Source organism: Saccopteryx bilineata, chromosome 3, assembly GCF_036850765.1.
Source record: "Saccopteryx bilineata isolate mSacBil1 chromosome 3, mSacBil1_pri_phased_curated, whole genome shotgun sequence".
Taxonomy (NCBI): Eukaryota; Metazoa; Chordata; class Mammalia; order Chiroptera; family Emballonuridae; genus Saccopteryx; species Saccopteryx bilineata.
The window spans coordinates 206,816,697-206,835,097 of NC_089492.1; positions in this window are offsets into that span (position 1 = coordinate 206,816,697).

Genomic DNA, 18,401 nt, shown 5'->3' on the forward strand with positions numbered 1-18,401 from the left:
CGGCACGCCCACCAGGGGCGACGCTCTGCCCACCAGGGGGTGATGCTCTGCCCCTCCGGGGGGTCGCTCTGCCAGGACCAGAGCCTCTCTAGCGCCTGGGGCAGAGGCCAAGGAGCCATCCCCAGCGCCCGGGGCCATCTTTGCTCCAATGGAGCCTTTGCTGCGGGAGGGGAAGAGGGAGACAGAGAGGAAGGAGGGGGTGAGGTGGAGAAGCAAATGGGCGCTTCTCCTTTGTGCCCTGGCCGGGAATCGAACCCGGGTCCCCCGCACGCCAGGCCGACGCTCTACCGCTGAGCCAAACGGCCAGGGCAGGAATTTTTAAGTTTCTATCAAAAATAACATTTATTGCTCATATATTTGAGGGTCTAATATGCCTAGATTATACTATTCTTGGGATTAAAAGATGAATGACATAGTATCAGTCCTTGAGCATCTCAGTTGAGGGAGAGAGATTGCTAAACAAAAATTATAATATTGTGATGTCATAATAAAGCTCTGTATAAAGTGATTCAGTGGAAAAAGGAAAAGAAAATGATGAAATGACACTTAAATACCTTACTATTTTAGGATTACAGTAGTAGGAATTCACAAAGGAAGAGGCATACAGTTGGCAGAAAATTTAGAGGTAGCGGGGAATCCTGATTGTTCCATATGGCTGGAGAAGAGAAGGAAATGAAGTTGGATAGGGCCGTTCCGTCTAAACAGTAACACGGTCAGGTTTGCATTTTGGAAAGGTCACTTCGGAAGCAGTCTGCAGGATGAAATGGAGCCGGCTGACAAGGAAGGGAGACTGTGGTTGAGTGTTGCAATAATAAAGGCTGGGGTATGGGCAGTGGCTATGGAGATACAGAGAAGTGAACATATTTGAGAGATTTAAGATGTGGATAGAAAAAACTTAGTGACTGATGGGATGAGAGGAAGGAGTCATCTCAAAAGATTCAGGTTTCTAACTGGGGCGCCTTGGTGGTCAGTGATGTCATTAACTAAAATCTGAAGGAAATTTAAGAATGAATTTGAGATTACTTAAAGACATACTGAGTTTGAAGCCCTGGCCGTTGGCTCAGTGGTAGAGCGTCAGCCTGGCGTGCAGGAGTCCTAGGTTCGATTCCCGGCCAGGGCACATAGGAGAAGCGCCCATCTGCTTCTCCACCCCTCCCCCTCTCCTTCCTCTCACTCTCTTCCCCTCCCACAGTGGAGGCTCCATTGGAGCAAAAGATGGCCCAGGCGCTGGGGATGGCTCCTTGGCCTCTGCCCCAGGCACTAGAGTGGCTCTGGTCGCAACAGAGCGACGCCCCGGATGGGCAGAGCATCGCCCCCTGGGGGGCGTGCCCGGTGGATCCCGGTCGGGCGCATGCAAGAGTCTGTCTGACTGCCTCCCCATTTCCAACTTCAGAAAAAAAAAAAAGAAAGAAATTCAATGTTAGCAAGAGAATGATAAGTTTGGGATCCTCATATTGCTGTGAGAGTGTAGATAATTGTATGGCCAGGTGCCGCCATCGTGGCCATTCACATGAGGGTTCCCATTTGATTCGGACAGATGGTAATGAAACAATAGAACCAAAAACTGGTGGCCCATCATCTTTATCCTAGCTTGCACCCAACGGGAAAGAAATATACAGAGTGGGAAAACACTTCCCTTTCCATTCAGGGCTCCCAAAGCCACTGACTTATCCGAGTTTCCTAGAATCAAAGTTTTCTACCTCACCAGCTTTATTCACCTTTGTTCCCCATCTCCTTCTCCCTGCACAAACTCTGCACAAACTGTCTTCTCCTTCAGCACTCCACCATCTTGGCTGCTTCTCCTCTCCTCCACATGGCCTTTCTCTGCTCTCCCTGCTCTCCTCCTGCATGGGCTCCTCTGCCCCCATTTTATAGTGTAGAAATCAAAACCTTTAATTCAATATACAAACAAGGAAGTCTCTGATAAAAAATCACTTAGGGTGGGAAAGGCTTAGTCTTAAAACTAAGCCTTAGGCTATAATGTCTGTTGGTCAAATAAGTTTTTAAATATGATATATAGGTTTGCTCACTTATAGTTTGCATTGGGTGTGGGGGACAGGCTGTAAGCAGGCAGGGTGGTTATAGCCTAAGGCAGGCGTCCCCAAACTATGGCCCATGGGCCGCATGCGGCCCCTGAGGCCATTTATCCGACCCCTGCTGCACTTCCGGAAGGGGCACCTCTTTCATTGGTGGTCAGTGAGAGGAGCACTGTATGTGGCGGCCTTCCAACGGTCTGAGGGACAGTGAACTGGCCCCTGTGTAAAAAAGTTTGGGGGCCCCTGGCCTAAGGCTTAGTTTTAAGACTTTTTCCCCACACCCTTGACTGTTGCATGATGTGGGGTGGTGCACTCTCATGAGGAATCCCATTATTGCCTCAGATAAGTGGCTTTGTATCAGAGACTTCCTTGTTTGTATATTGGATTAAAGGTTTTGATTTCTATACTATAAAATGGGGGGACAGAAGGCCCTGGCCGATTGGCTCAGTGGTAGAGCGTCAGCCTGGCATGCAGGAGTCCCAGGTTTGATTCCTAGCTAGGGCACACAGGAGAAGAGCCCATCTGCTTCTCCATCCCTCCCCCTCTCCTTCCTCTCTGTCTCTCTCTTCCCCTCCCACAGCCAAGGCTCCGCTGGAGCAAAGTTGTCCCGGGTGCTGAGGATGGCTCTGTGGCCTCTGCCTCAGGCACTAGAGTGGCTCTGGTTGTGACAGAGCAATGCCCCAGATGGGCAGAGCATCACCCCCTGGTGGGCATGCCAGGTGGATCCTGGTCGGGCGCATGCGGGAGTCTGTCTGACTGCCTCCCCATTTCCAACTTCAGAAAAGTACAAAAAAAAAAAAAAATGGGGGCAGACTGGGAACTTGCTTTCTTGGTTCCTAAGATTAGTATTAGAGGAGAGAGCAGAGAAAGGCCATGTGGAGGAGGCCAGGAGATGAAAGTAACTTGAGCAGTTTGAAAATAAGCTGGTGATAATCAATGAATCAGGGACCATCAAGGAAAAGGCTGGAGGCAGATCAAGCACAAAGAGTACCAATTGAACTGATACAGGGCATTTCTAGGAACTTTGGGTGTTTATTACAACTTAAGCACCGAATACACCTGAAACAGTAATGAAAGATACAGCTGAAAAGTGCAGGCAGGCTAAAACGGAAGTACCCTGTAAGCCATGCCAAAGACTGAGCAAACCATCCAGGCCAAACATATTCAAAAATTTTTAATTAAATGTAAACACATTATAGGACTGTTTTATCAACATTGCTCTAGTTGTACAGTGTAAAAAATATTTTGGAAAGAGAAGAGACTCAAGGAAGAAAGACCTGTGAGAGGGGTCACTAGAATAAAAAAGAAAGAGGCCCAATCTAAGAAAGTAATCATAAGCATAGAAATAAGAGGATGGATTGGAGAAAGAATTAGGAGGCAGAATGTACAAGATGTGGATGCCAATTGAGTGTGAAGACATGGAAGAGGGATAGAGGTTATTTTTTTCTCATAACCCAGAATTCTAACAGGTAAAAAAGGGAAGGTTAATGGCTCCTGATTGGAAAAAATATAATTTTAAATTTGAATATGTCACATTTAGGAAGCAACTGAGGCAGCCAAAGTGCACAATATTAATGTTTTTTGTTTGTGACAGAGTCAGAAAGAGAGAGAGGGACAGATAGGGACAGACAGACAAGAAGGGAGAGAGATGAGAAGAATCAATCCTTTATTTTAGTTGTTCATTGATTGCTTTCTCATGTTTCTTGACGGGAAGAGGGGTGGCTACAGTAGACCGAGTGACCCCTTGCTCAAGTCAGCGACCTTGGACTCAAGCCAGTGAGCCTTGCTCGAACCAGATGACCCTGTGCTCAAGCCGGCAACCTCAGGGTTTCAAATCTGGGCCCTCTGAGTCCCAGTCTGATGCTCTATTTACTGCGCCACCACCTGGTCAGGCTATAATGTCTTTTAAAATTCAAAAACTCAGCAAACTGATCTTTTTGCTTCCCAACTCTATCTTCTGTTAGGTTTTTTTTATTTTTGGAGGGGATGCAAGGGGGAGAGGTGAAGACTATATTTGGCTCAGTTTAATGATCTATATTGCAAGAGACATTTTGGAGTTGGTATTGTCTATATACTTTTCTCCAGTGATATTTATTATTTTTGTATTGTGAAATTTTACACCAAGACTACTGTGAATCCAGCTTACCTAGATATAGGAAGTTTGCATTTCTATCATGTTAATATTGCATGAGTTACTTTTAAAAATGAATCACAAAAAGGGAGGTTTTGAAAATATGAATAAATTCAACAAGTAATAATAAATTTGATGAATGAGAATATTGTAAGTAAATAATTGAATGTCCACTAACCCATTTCAATTAGTCAGGGATAACAAACGAAAACAAATCAGATGCTTTGTCAACATTATAAAAATTATTGGAATTAATCAGACTCAACTAACCAATTGAAATATATTAAAGTGGAAAAACAATTCCAAGTATCATTACTTAATTTATTAGTCATATAATAACTTGCTTAGAATTCAATTTTACTTTCAATTTTTAAAATCAAGCTAAAATTCTGGGCAGATTACATTAAATCTCAATTCAAAAACAGTGTGTAGGATGGTTGTGCCTTTCATAGTCAGTGAAGTAAGAAAATGTAAAAATTACTAAGGAGGAAATGAAAACACTTTAGACTGTCATATGCAGCACAAATGGCTGAGCCAAATTATATTACCACAACAGATTTATTTGTGATGTGTCATTATCATGCCGCTATTGCTGCCATCACAGATTTAACACCCTTATTGGCTGCCTTTTAATTTGTTTTTAATACAGGATAGAAATCGTAAGATTATTGTTTAATTCATTCTCCCATAATTTTTTTCTTAAAAATTACTGATAATCTTAATATTTATTTGAACAGAACATTGATTTGACATCTTGGAAACAACCATTTAGCCAGTAGATTCTAAAGTTAGTAATACTGCTATTGTAAATAAAGAAAAATATTACATATGTAAGAATTCATAGGGGGAAAATTGAGTTTTCTCAAGTACTCTGTTTAGAAAGATGTGACTGGATACCTGAGTCATCTGTGGGAGCGATGTTTCATTTGTATATGAAAATAATCTCATTTTCATATTTTTGTTTCCTTTTATATAATCACCAATAATATAATTATATCTGATTTAATTTTTTAATCATTTTTTATCTTTATTAATTTTGATTGTTTACCCTAAGTGAAAAGTTGAAGTATATATAGTTTCTTACTTTAAGTCATCTATATCCTAAAAACTTTATGATAAGAAAAATGGAAAGCAAATTAGGAATTATATTTGCATGAAACTTGGCAAAGCCTGACCAGGCAGTGACGCAATGGATACAGCATTAACCTGGGACACTGAGGACCCAGGTTTGAAACTCTGAGGTTGCCAGTTTGACTGTGGGATCATAGACATGACCCCATGTCGCTGGCTTGAACCCAAAGGTCGCTGGCTTGAAGCCCAAGGTTGCTGGCTTGAAGCCCAAGGTTGCTGGCTTGAGCCCAAGTTGCTGGCTTGAGCAAGTGGTCACTGGCTTGGCCGGAGCTCTCCAGTCAAGGCACATATGAGAAAGTAATCAATGAACAACTAAAATGCCCAACTATGAGTTGATGCTTCTAATCTCTCTCCCTTATTGTATGTCTGTCTCTCTCTCTGTCTCTCTTTCACTAAAAAGAAAAAGAAACAATGTTTTCTGGAGTATAGTGAGATTGGCGTTGAATTCAATAGTGTTGGTTTCAGTGTAAAACTGATGCAAACTTTCTGGAAAGCACTTTGGCAATAGAAATAAGGGCCTTAAAAGTTTTCATAATCATTGACTCGGTAATTTAACCCTTAAAAATTCAATGAATAATTAGAAATAGTTAAAAATATACACATATTTATATAAAACAGTATTTTTAAAGTCCTAAAATATGGGAATGGAAAAATAAGTTATTTTATTTTGATAATATTAGGCTATTGAGTCTCTATGATGCTATTTCCTTTACCTCGTCCTGGCATTTTTCATATGATCCATGTTGACTTTTTTTCTTCTTTTACTCACCTTTCCACAAATAAAAGTCCTAACAGTGTTTATTAGAAGACAGAATGTGTCTGTTTCTCATGGTTCTGTTCCCTATCCATTTGTATGTATTCTAGTTCTTATTTCAATTTCCGTGTCTACTAGGCACTGACCTACTGCAGTTTCTCTCTGCTAGCTTTTTCTATCCCATTGTCTGATCATTTATCACTCTGAAATGATGGACTACAAAATTCTTAGTTCTAAGAACTGTTCTTAGTTTACCCTCTCTCTGCCCTTGCCTACAGTGTTATCACTGAGACACTACATTTCTCAACATGCAGCCTGCTACCTCCTTCCTGTTCTCCTAGAGCTTTTTTTCGCTGTAGAACAACAGGAGGCGAATAATGGAGGTAAAGGGAGGAAAAGAAGAGAGGTAATTAATTCAGTTCCGGCTGCCTCAAAAAGCAATGTGTATGGGATAAAGTGATAATCACAAAATTTCTAATGGATGCAGACCCTTGATCTGAGGCAGGGGGCAAAGAGATATCTATATTTTATCTTTTTTCAGATCGTGTCTGAGTCATATGATAAAATCTGACTAGGCTTTGAAGGAAAGCCTAGGTAGGAATTTCTTTATCTGATTTAATCAGCCTTAAATTTAGGAATTTTTATGGTCTCAGACTTTATTTGCTGGTGTGTTGAGTTTTCTTTGTAGTTGTTTTACATTATAAAAGACAACTGTAGACAGTTTCCCTTCTCTAAAACACAAATCTATCAAAATATCATTAAATTAGAGTTATGTTCAACAATTTTAAGACATTTAACTAACAGTAGCTAAAGCACAGGGATTTGAGAGTCACCTTAGAGTCAGGTGAGAACCAGGACAGACTTCAGTCAAAGAGGATGAACAGGACCAGTGAGGTGGGAGTGTGCAAAAACTTTTTCTTAGTGCCCGAGTAGAAAACTCAAGATGTTTTGTTGTTGTTGTTGTTTTTTGTGTTTTTCCGAAGTGAGAAGCACGGGGCGGGGGAGCAGACATACAGACTCCCGCATGCGTCCCACTGGGATCCACGGGGCATGACCATCAAGGGGCGATGCTCGGCCCATTTGGGGTGTTGCTCTGCTGCAACCGGAGCCATTCTAGCACCTGAGGCAGAGGCCATGGAGTTGTCCTCAGTGCGTGGGCCAACTTTGCTCCAATGGAGCCTTGGCTGCAGGAGGGGAAGAGATAGAGAGGCAGGAGAGGGGGAAGGATGGAGAAGCAGATGGCACTTCTCTTGTGTGCTCTGGCCAGGAACTGAACCCGGGACTTCCACACGCGGGGCCAATGCTCTACCACTGAGCCATCCGGCCAGGGCAAGAACTGAAGATGTTTTGTTTTGATTATATAAACCATACACATACATCCTCAACCCTATTTGGAAACAGAAAAGCTTTTGAAGCCAAAAAACTCCACGTTACTTTAGAAGCATCCTATGGTTTAATTAAATTGAGCCTCTGTTTTCAAAACAATAAATCATTTAAATCCCTTTATTTAAAAATCAGAATTTATATTCCTGGTTAGGGTCTAAGAATATAGTATACTGTATGAGGTCAGTTTCCATATCAAAGAAAACTGCTGAAAGGTTAGTTTGAAAACAGCCACTTTTCTTTCATCAGATTTCTTCTACAGTTCCCTTAGTCTTGTGTGTGTGTTTGTATTTCCTTTTGACAGGTTACAACATCAAGGTCAGAACATCAGGAATGAAGTAGATAATAAAAAGAACATGCAGTGGAGCCGCAAAAGAAAATGCTTTCTCCAATATTTGCAACCAACTAAAAGGGGAAAATACTGAAGTACCTTCATTACTATAGCTCTATCAAAGCACTCACGCCACTAAATAGATTAGAGGGTTTGTTGCTGCTTATAAAACCAAGGCATCTTACGAAAAAACATTAAGCTGAGTTTTGCACAGTTTGTTAATCTGCAACTAATGTGGAAATATGGCATTGCAAGGTTTATAAAATACATATATATTTTTATTAATTCTATGCTTTCAAGTTGAAGTTTACACTTTCAATCTAGAAATCAATAATTTATGAAATTAATTTTTTATTATAACTTTCTCACAGCTGCTGGATTAGGAATGTTCTGAGAGTAAGCAGGAATGTAAATTGAACACATTTCTGAGGGAAATTCTTGGGAATAGTGACTCAGGGAGTCAGGCTGTTAGAGTTGCCAAATATATGTGTATTCAATTTCAATATATTTGAGCCTGAATTATATAGACACCTTTAAAAGCACAACTCAAACAACCTTATTCATTTTGATAATGAATGAATCATGGTAATACATAAGCCTTCTGAATGAAAACTAGTTAGCAGAGTTAGCTGTTAAACATTTATTTCCAGCCTGACCAGGTGGTGGCGCAGTGGATAGAGCGTCGGACTGGGATGTGGAAGGACCCAGGTTCGAGACCCCGAGGTCGCCAGCTTGAGCGCGGGCTCATCTGGCTTGAGCAAAGAGCTCACCAGCTTGGACCCAAGGTCGCTGGCTCCAGCAGGGGGTTACTCGGTCTGCTGAAGGCCCACAGTCAAGGCACATGTGAGAAAGCAATCAATGAACAACTAAGAAGTCGCAACGCGCACAACGAGAAACTGATGATTGATGCTTCTCATCTCTCTCCGTTCCTGTCTGTCTGTCCCTGTCTATCTCTGCCTCTGTAAAAAAAAAAAAAAAAAAAAAAAAAAACATTTATTTCCAGCAAATACCTCTTAGACAAATTAGTTAGCTTAGACCCAGAAAACCAAAGCTTGAAATAAATTAGTTTATGCCCCAAAGTAATAAGGCTAAGCATTTTAATTAAAATAGAAGCCCCCATTTCTACTATTTATCTTATGGCTACTAATATTCAATGAAGTATGATATGTTATCATTGAGGCACAAATCTGAAGGGGCTTTCTATGTGAGGGTGAATGATATGTCAACCTTTGACTATATTAGTGCTTATAGGTACCAGACATTGTTCTAGGCATTAGAGATTCATCAGACAAAAGTCCCTGCTCTTGTGGAATTTACATTCTATTGAGAGGAGAAAAGCCATAAACAATAAACATAGTAAGTACAGACACTATACAGTATGTTAGAAAGTGACAAGTGCTATGAAAAAAAACAAAGCAGGCTAGGAGGGATCAGGAGTGGTTCTAATATTTTAAATTAGGAAGTCAAGCTGGGCTTTATTGGGAAGAAGATAGTTGAGCTAGATCTTAAGAGAGAGTGAACTATGAATATATCTGGGAGGAGAGCATTTTAGGCAGGAAAGCTGGTGCAAAAGCCCTGAGCATGCCGGCTAGGTATGAGACAGCGAGGGGGCCAATGTGGCTGGAACAAAAGAAGCAAGTGAGAGAGATAGGAGTAGAAACAGATAGGGAATCGGGGGTTGGATCAGTTGGGCCCTTGCAAGTCATCGTAAAGGACTTCAGCTTTAATTCTTCTGCCTTCTATTTTAACAAATGACCCTGGTTGCTATGTTTAAAAGGACTCTAGGGGGCAGGACATAAACAAGGAGACACCTGTTAGGAGGCTATTGCAATAACCCAGGTGAGAGTCGATGGTGGTTAAGATCAGGCATAACAAGATTTTCTGATGGATGAGCTGGGGCATAGAAGAGACAGGCTAAGAATTTAAATTTAACAACAGGAAAAATGTGAGTTATTAACTGAGATGAGAAAGACTGGGTGGTAGGAGGGAAATCAGAAGTTCAGTTTTGGACATGTAAAATTTGAGACGTTAGTGGAAATTAAATAAGCAATTGCTTATACTAATCTGGAGTTCAGGGGAAAGGCTAAGGCTGGAGATAGACATTTGGGATTATTTCCACATGGATTATATTTAAAGACATGAGTTGATGAGTCATCAAGGGAGTGAATTTAGCCAGAGAAGAAAAAAAGGCCTAAGAACTGCGCTTGGGGTGCTCCTAAGAGGCTGGGTATTGGGGAAAAAGCAATAAAAGATGTTGAAAATGGCCAGTGGAGTTAGGGGAAACCCATGAGAACATAGTAAGGAAAGCCAAGGGAAGGAAGAGTATCCAAGAGAAGAAAGTGACCAACTGCAACAAATGCTGCTGACTGGCCAACTAAAATTAGTATTGAAAACTGTCTGCTGGATTTAGCAATAACCTTGACAAGAGCAGTTTCTATGGCATGGTGAAAATGAAACAGCCTGATTAAGTTCAAGAAAGAATGAGAGAAGAGACATTAGAAATTGTAGACAACCCTTTTGAGTGATTCTGTAAAGGAGAGCAGAGAAATGGGATGGTCAGTTGGAGTGGGAAGCAGGATCAAGAGATTTTTATTTATCTTTTTTGTATTTTTCTGAAGTGAGAAGCAGGGAGGCAGAGAGACAGACTCCCGCGTGTGCCCGAACGGGATCCACCCCACAAGCCCACCAGGGGGCGATGCTCTGCCTATCTGCAGCCTTGCTCCATTGCAAACAGAGCCTTTCTAGCATCTGACGCAGAGGCCATGGAGCCATCCTCAATGCCAGGGCCAACTTTGTTCCAATGGAGCCTTGGCTGCAGGAAGGGAAGAGAGAGATAGAGAGAAAGGAGAAGGGGAAGGGTGGAGAAGCAGATGGGCGCTTCTCCTGTATGCTCTGGCCGGGAATCAAACCCAGGATTTCATGTGCTGGGCCAATGCTCTACCACTGAGCCAACCAGCCAGGGCTGGCATCAAGAGATTTTAAGATGGGTGAAATAACAGCATATTTATTTGTTAGTGAGAATGGTCAGTGAAGAGGAGAAAACTTATGTTGTGAGAGAGACAGGAGAGAATTTTTAGAAATGTATTCTTGAGTAAACAAGAAGAGGTGGGATCAGGTGCCACCTGGAAGGTTGGCTTTATGTTAGAGCATGCACAGTTCATCCACCATAATTGCAGGAAAAGCATACTATGTGGGTACAAATGATAGTATATGGGTAAATGTGCTTGTGCGTATTGGAAATTCACGTTGGGTGCTCTTATCTCACTTAAAAAAGGTAAGGAAGACCTTCAGCTGAAAGTGAGGATGAGGAAAAGGTGCTGAAGATTTGAAGAGAGGAGAAAGGATGAAACAGTTTTCTAGGAAAGTGGAAGAATGAATGACCTGGCCAGATAATAGCACAATTGACAGATAACATTAAGGGAACATTTGAATAATAATAGCAATAGCAGGTAAATACATTAAGTGCTTATGTTTTAGGCGCTGTTTTAAAAGACTTGGAAATTTCGACCTATGAACTGGCACAATTTTTTTTTTCGTTATAGAGAGAGAGAGAGTCAGAGAGAGGGATAGATAGGGACAGACAGGAACGAAGAGAGATGAGAAGCATCAATCATCAGTTTTTCATTGCAACACCTTAGTTCAGGGGTAGTCAACCTTTTTATACCTACCGCCCACTTTTGTATCTCTGTTAGTAGTAAAATTTTCTAACCGCCCACCAGTTCCACAGTAATGGTGATTTATAAAGTAGGAAAGTAACTTTACTTTATAAAATTTGTAAAGCAGAGTTACAGCAAGTTAAAGCATATAATAACAATTACTTACCAAGTACTTTATGTCAAATTTTCGCTAAGTTTGGCAGAATAAATCTTTATAAAACAACTTATTATAGTTAAATCTATCTTTTTATTTATACTTTGGTTGTTCTGCTACCACCCACCATGAAAACTGGAATGCCCACTAGTGGGCGGTAGGGACCAGGTTGACTATCACTGCCTTAGTTGTTTATTGATTGCTTTCTCATATGTGCCTTGACCGCGGACCTTCAGCAGACCAAATATCCTCTTGCTCGAGCCAGCGACCTTGGATCCAAGCTGGTGAGCTTTTTGCTCAAGCCAGATGAGCCTGCGCTCAAGCTGGTGACCTCGGGGTCTCGAACCTGGGTCCTCTGCATCCCAGTCCGACACTCTATCCACTGCGCCACCGCCTGGTCAGGCTGAACTGGCACAATTATTATCTTTATTTTAGGATAAGAAAGCTGAGTTATTACTTACCTCTGGTCACATACCTAAGTAAGTGGCAGAGGCACAATATGAAGCCAGGCTTTTTTGACTCCAGACACTAGGCTTATTCTTCACATATTTAATTACACAATTAAATATGTATTGATTGACTGAATGAAGGATAAATTAAAGAAAGGAAAGAAGAGTATACAATGCCATCTCCATGGTGTGTGGATTTCTAAGTCATTTTTGCTACTCATGTGACCTAAATAGTGTTCCAGATCTTGTAACTGGGTTCATGTGTGGAGAAGGAGCTGTACAGGTAGGGATGTGGCTTAGACATCTGATAGACTTAGGTCTGAATCCCATCTCTTTTCTTACTAGCTGTGTTATCTTGGCCAAATAACTAATTTCTCTGAGACCCAGTTTCATCTTTAAAATGAGAATAACATGTACTTACAGCATTTATGGAGATTAATAGAATCATGTATGTAAAGTATCTGGTATAGCTTCAGGTACAAAGGAGGTTCTCAGTAAGATTAGTTTTCTTCTTCCTCCCTGTTTGGATGAGTTGTACAGAATTTCCATACCCTCCCTAGAATGGATCCTTTGCACTTGCCAGTTTCATTACCAGAACTATAGTCTCCGCTCTCAACCCAGCTAAGTTTCCTTATAGTATCACAGGTAGAGAAGGAATGCTGTCTTGCATTTTATTTGTTAAGACCCTCTGCTGCCTAGTCTTGGATATCTCCTCTACCCCTCCGCTATTACCCTGCTCTGAAACAGTGAGGACCTTCCAAGAAGGGTCTTCTGGCAACACCAGTCATTGAGTCAATTCCCTGAGTTCCTAAACCCAGAAGGTGTGGCTGGGGCCAGGTTTCCTCTGATCTGTCCGTAACAAAATGTCCAACAGAGGCAGCAAAAGAGTGCACTTAATTTTAATAGTGTCAGTTATACCAAACTCCAAATTTACAAAATGATTATCCTAGGGAATAATTAACCCATATTATACATGTGCTTCAAAAGATTCTTTTTCCTTTTTTTTATTCGTTTTAGAGAGGAGGGGGAGAGACAGAGAGAGAGGAAAGACAGAGAGAGAGAAGGGGGGAGGAGCTAGAAGCATCAACTCCCATATGTGCCTTGACCAGCCAAGCCAAAGGTTTCGAACCAGCGACCTCAGCATTTCCAGGTCGATGCTTTATCCACTGCGCCACCACAGGTCAGGCAAAAGATTCTTCCTAGAGTACTCCCCCCTACACCCCACACCACTCACAGGAATACAACAGGAATGCATGTTTTAAAAAGTAAGACACATAAGCAGTTTTGTACTCTAACCATTAGGCTCCAGGCAAGTGGTGTGTTTTCTGTCTCTTTCTTGTTAAATGTGTTTTTTTTAATAATTTATATTTTTAAAAGATTTTTTTTCATTTTTAGAGAGGGGAGAGAGAGACGAGAGAGAGAGAGAGAGAAAAAAAAAAAAAAGGAGAGAGAGACAGAGAGAAGGGGGGAGGAGCTGGAAGCATCAACTCCCATATGTGCCTTGACCAGGCAAGCCCAGGGTTTCGAACCAGCGACCTCAGCATTTCCAGGTCGACATTTTATCCACTGCGCCACCACAGGTCAGGCTCTTGTTAAATGTTTACAATTGTGAGCACCAGCATCTAATGATTTGCTGAACTTCTAAATTTTTTTTTAATTTAATTTTTTTTTACAGAGACAGAGAGTGAGTCAGAGAGAAGGATAGACAGGGACAGACAGACAGGAACGGAGAGAGATGAGAAGCATCAATCATTAGTTTTCCATTGCGCGTTGCAACACCTTAGTTGTTCATTGATTGCTTTCTTATATGTGCCTTGACCACAAGCCTTCAGCAGACCGAGTAACCCCTTGCTGGAGCCAGTGACATTGGGTTCAAGCTGGTGAGCTTTTGCTCAAACCAGATGAGCCCGTGCTCAAGCTGGCGACCTCGGGGTCTCGAACCTGGGTCCTCTGCATCCCAGTCTGACACTCTATCCACTGCGCCACCACCTGGTCAGGCTTGCTGAACTTCTTGTAGGTCTGAAAAACAGTGGAATCCCAATTACAAGCACACAGTATAAGTATTAATAAGTATTAATAAGTATTAATGAATATGATGGTCTTCATTTTTTCTTTTTTGTTTAATTTTTAATTTTTTGTATTTTTCTGAAGCTGGAAATGGGGAGGCAGTCAGACAGACTCCCACATACACCGACCGGGATCCACCTGGCACGCCCACCAGGGGGCAATGATCTGCCCATCCGGGCGTGGCTCTGTCACAACCAGAGCCATTCTAGCCCCTGAGGCAGAGGCCATGGAGCCATCCTCAGCGCCCGGGGAAACTGCTCCAATGGAGCCTCGGCTGTGGGAGGGGAAGAGAGAGACCGAGAGGAAGGGGTGGAGAAGCAGATGGGCGCTTCTCCTGTGTGCCCTGGCCGGGAATTGAACCCAGGACTTCTGCACGCCAGGCCGACGCTCTACCACTGAGCCAACCGGCCAGGGCCCATTTTTTCATAATTTGGATAAACCCAAGGGTACTTTGGTTTTATGCGGTTCATAGTAGTAGCACAAAAATTTAGAAAACTGAAAAATCAATTCCAGGCACTTAAGTCTAACAAGAAAAAAAAAAACATCTCCTTTTTCTTAACAGTCCATGCAAAACAAAACAAAACAGTTTTGCTTTTTGATCTGAGGAGCAAAATAGGGCGGGACTATGTAGCATGGGTAGGGCCATGGTATCTGGGTTTGCGGCTGCGCGAAAGACCAGAGAGTAGAGAAGGCGCTGGGTGGGCTAGAGCGGCCAGAGAACAATCTTGGGTCTCTCTGCCCCTCTAGTAGCGCTTTTCTCTAACGGAAGGTTCTGGAAGCTTGGTAGCAGTGTAGCTAGCGCCGAGGAGCTGCTTGATCAAGTATGTTTGCAGGCTGGGGGAGGGGGGTGAGGCATTTGAGGATTAGCCTCTTTACGTTCTCCATTCTTTGTTCCTCCAGCAATGTGTTTTTTCCCTCAGCTTTGCCAAGATCAAATCTTGACCTCAGGGCTCAGGTCCCGTGAGAGAAGGTCCTCCACACCCATTTTTTCCTTATAATGTCGCCTGGCCTGGAAAGGGGTTTCCTCGGGTTTTTCATGTTTGATTGTAGACCTGCTTCCTTTTTAGAAGTATGGTCATCCACCCGGCGAGTTTATATTTTACATATTATAGCTGTTGTTCGTAATCTCTTGTCTCCCCCAGCACTAGAAAAAAAAAAATTCTTAAGAGGCCCTGAAGCCAACCTCTGTCTTTGGAGAACTGGGGAGGCTGAGCAGAAAAAGGAGTTAAGGGAGCTTCTTGTGCAGTATTAGATTAATTTATTTTTGAAAACTTGGGGAAAACAAACAAAACCACAGCAACAAAAAGCCCAGAATACTAGGGCCTTGGAACAGGCAAAGACTTAAGAGGTTATTGGGTCCAAGCATTTTCTTTTCAGAGGAGTGAGCCCCTGGAGGAGGTGACATCCCCGCCCGGAGGCACGTGGCTCCGAGGCCGCCTGGCAGCCAACCCAGGACCTTCCGCAGGAACGGGAATGGGCCCCACAGCCTCAGCTCGAGTTGTGTGGTTCATTCTTCGCCTTTGACAGGACAGTCTTGGGGATCGCCTGCTCCCAATTCCTTTCTCAGTTGTTAATGCACAGAATTACTTATCCTCTCTTAGCTTTAGTTAAAGTAGTTAAAATTATTTATGAAAACCTACATATAAAAGTGTAAAGATTTAAATGAAAGTATATTATGTGGGTACATTTTGAGGTGGATTGTAGTAAATGTTATGGGGGGAGGGTGTAAACGTTACAGCCCTTCCCCCAGCCAGCTAGCAACACATTCAAAAACAAGTATTTTTTAAATGTCTACTGTATGCCAGGTGTTGGGAGATACAGCATTAGATAAAACAGAAAGTGTCCTTCCTCTCATAGAGCTAGTTAACTTGTCATTCATTCATTCATTCATGCAATAAATGAAGAAATTAAAGAGCAGCTGATTTTAACCCAGCAGGAAGAACTTTCTAATTACTAGAGTTGTTCAAAAGGAGCATGAAACCGCCTTAGGAGATATTAACTCACCACCAGTGAAAGTGACTTTCATTTAGATTAGTTAGTTTCCAAATATTGCTTTGACCTACTTTTGTATTGAGTAACATGGAGAATATAAATTTGGTTGACATTAAGAAGCTCATGAATTAAGGGAAATGAAATATGTTGACTTTCTTGGGATGACACTGGTTAATAAAATTATACAAGTTTCAGGTGCACAATTCTATAATACATCATCTGTGTGTTCACCACCCCAAGTCAGGTTTCTTTGCATCACCATTTATCTTAACCCTCACCATCATCCTCCTCTACCTCCCCCCACCTCTTTTCCCTCCTGCTATCCCCCACTGTTGTCTGTAAGTTTTTTGCTTTGCTTAATCCTTTCCTGGTTTTCACCAGGCTCCCCCAACCCCCTCATCTCTGATAGCTGTCAGTCTGTTTTCTGTATCTATGAATCTGTTTCTATTTTGTTAGTTTATTTTGGTCATTAGAGTCGACATATAAATGAAATCATATGGTACTTGTCTTTCTTTGACTGGCTTATTCACTTAGCATACTACTCTCCAGGTCCATCCATGCTGTCGCAAAGGATGGACTTTTTTACCACTGAATAATAGTCCATTGTGTAAATGTACCATAGCTTTTTTATCCAGTCATCTACTGATGGGCACTTTTGCTGTTTCCAGATTATGACTATTGTAAATAATCCTGCAATAAACATAGGGGTGCATATATATTCTTTTGAATTAGTGTTTCAGGTTTCTTAGGATATATTCCCAGAAGTGTAGGATGTAAAAAGGTGGTCCAGTTCCATATTTATTTTTTGCATGTATCTGTCCAATTTTCCCAACATCACTTATTGAATGGACTACCTCTACCCCATTATTCTGATACTGTCTACCTGGAGACAACATCATTCCACATGTTAAGGGTTCAGTCCTGTAAGACTGCTCCCCACACTTGGAAGGTGCCAGTTACAAGCCCAGGCTGTTACCTATACTTCTGACTGACTGGCTATATAAATCAGAAATTCAGTTAATTTTCTAGGACAGCTCACAGAACTCAGGGAAACATTTTACTAGGTTATTGGTTTATTATAAAAGCATGTAACTTAGGAACAGTCAGATGAAAAAGATGCATAGGGCAAGTTATGTGGGAAAGCGCATAGAGTTTTCATGCTCTCTCCCGGCATGAACTGTTTACCAACCTTGAAGCTCTGAACTGTTTTACAGCACCTCTGAACTGTTTACCAACCATGAAGCTCTTTGAATCCTGTCCTTCTAGGTTTTTATGGAGGCTTTCTTACATAGTCGTGGTTGATTAATTCATTGGCCATTGGTAACTGATTCAACCTCCAGCCTCCTCTCCTTCCTGGAGGTGGGGAGGGGGGAGGACTAAAATTTCCAACCCTCTAATCACATGGTTGGGTTTTCTGGTGGCCAGTCCCCATCTTCAGGTGCTCTCTCTCTTTTTTTTGCAACAGAGGAGGTAGAGAGAGGAGAATCATCAACTCGTAGTTGATCACTTTAGTTGTTGATTGCTTCTTATATGTGCCTTGATGTCAGATGGGATGAGGCTCCAGCGAAGCCAGTGACTTCGTGTTTAAGCCAGCGACCTTTGACCTCATGCCTGCCCCCATGGGATCATTTCGGCCACCCCACACTCAAGGTGGCGAGCCTGTGCTCAAGCCAGATGAACCCACACTTAACCTGGTGATCTCAGGGTCTTGAACATGGGACCTCAGTGTCCCAGGTTGACACTCTGTCTACTGCGCCACCACTGGTCAGGCCAGGTGCTTTCTAAAAGTCACTTTATTAACAAAGGACAACTCTATCGCTCTCAAGACTTAAGGAATTCCAAGGATTTTGGGAGATCTATGTCAGAAATGGGACTAATGGCCCTGGCCGGTTGGCTCAGCGGTAGAGCGTTGGCCTAGCGTGCGGAGGACCCGGGTTCGATTCCGGCCAGGGCACACAGGAGAAGCGCCCATTTGCTTCTCCACCCCTCCGCCGCGCCTTCCTCTCTGTCTCTCTCTTCCCCTCCCGCAGCCAAGGCTCCATTGGAGCAAAGATGGCCCGGGCGCTGGGGATGGCTCTGTGGCCTCTGCCTCAGGCGCTAGAGTGGCTCTGGTCGCAACATGGCAACACCCAGGATGGGCAGAGCATCGCCCCTGGTGGGCGTGCCGGGTGGATCCCGGTCGGGCGCATGCGGGAGTCTGTCTGACTGTCTCTCCCTGTTTCCAGCTTCAGAAAAATGCAAAAAAAAAAAAAAAGATAGTTTAAAAAAAAAAAAAAAAAAAAAAAGAAATGGGACTAAGATCAAATATTTATTTCTT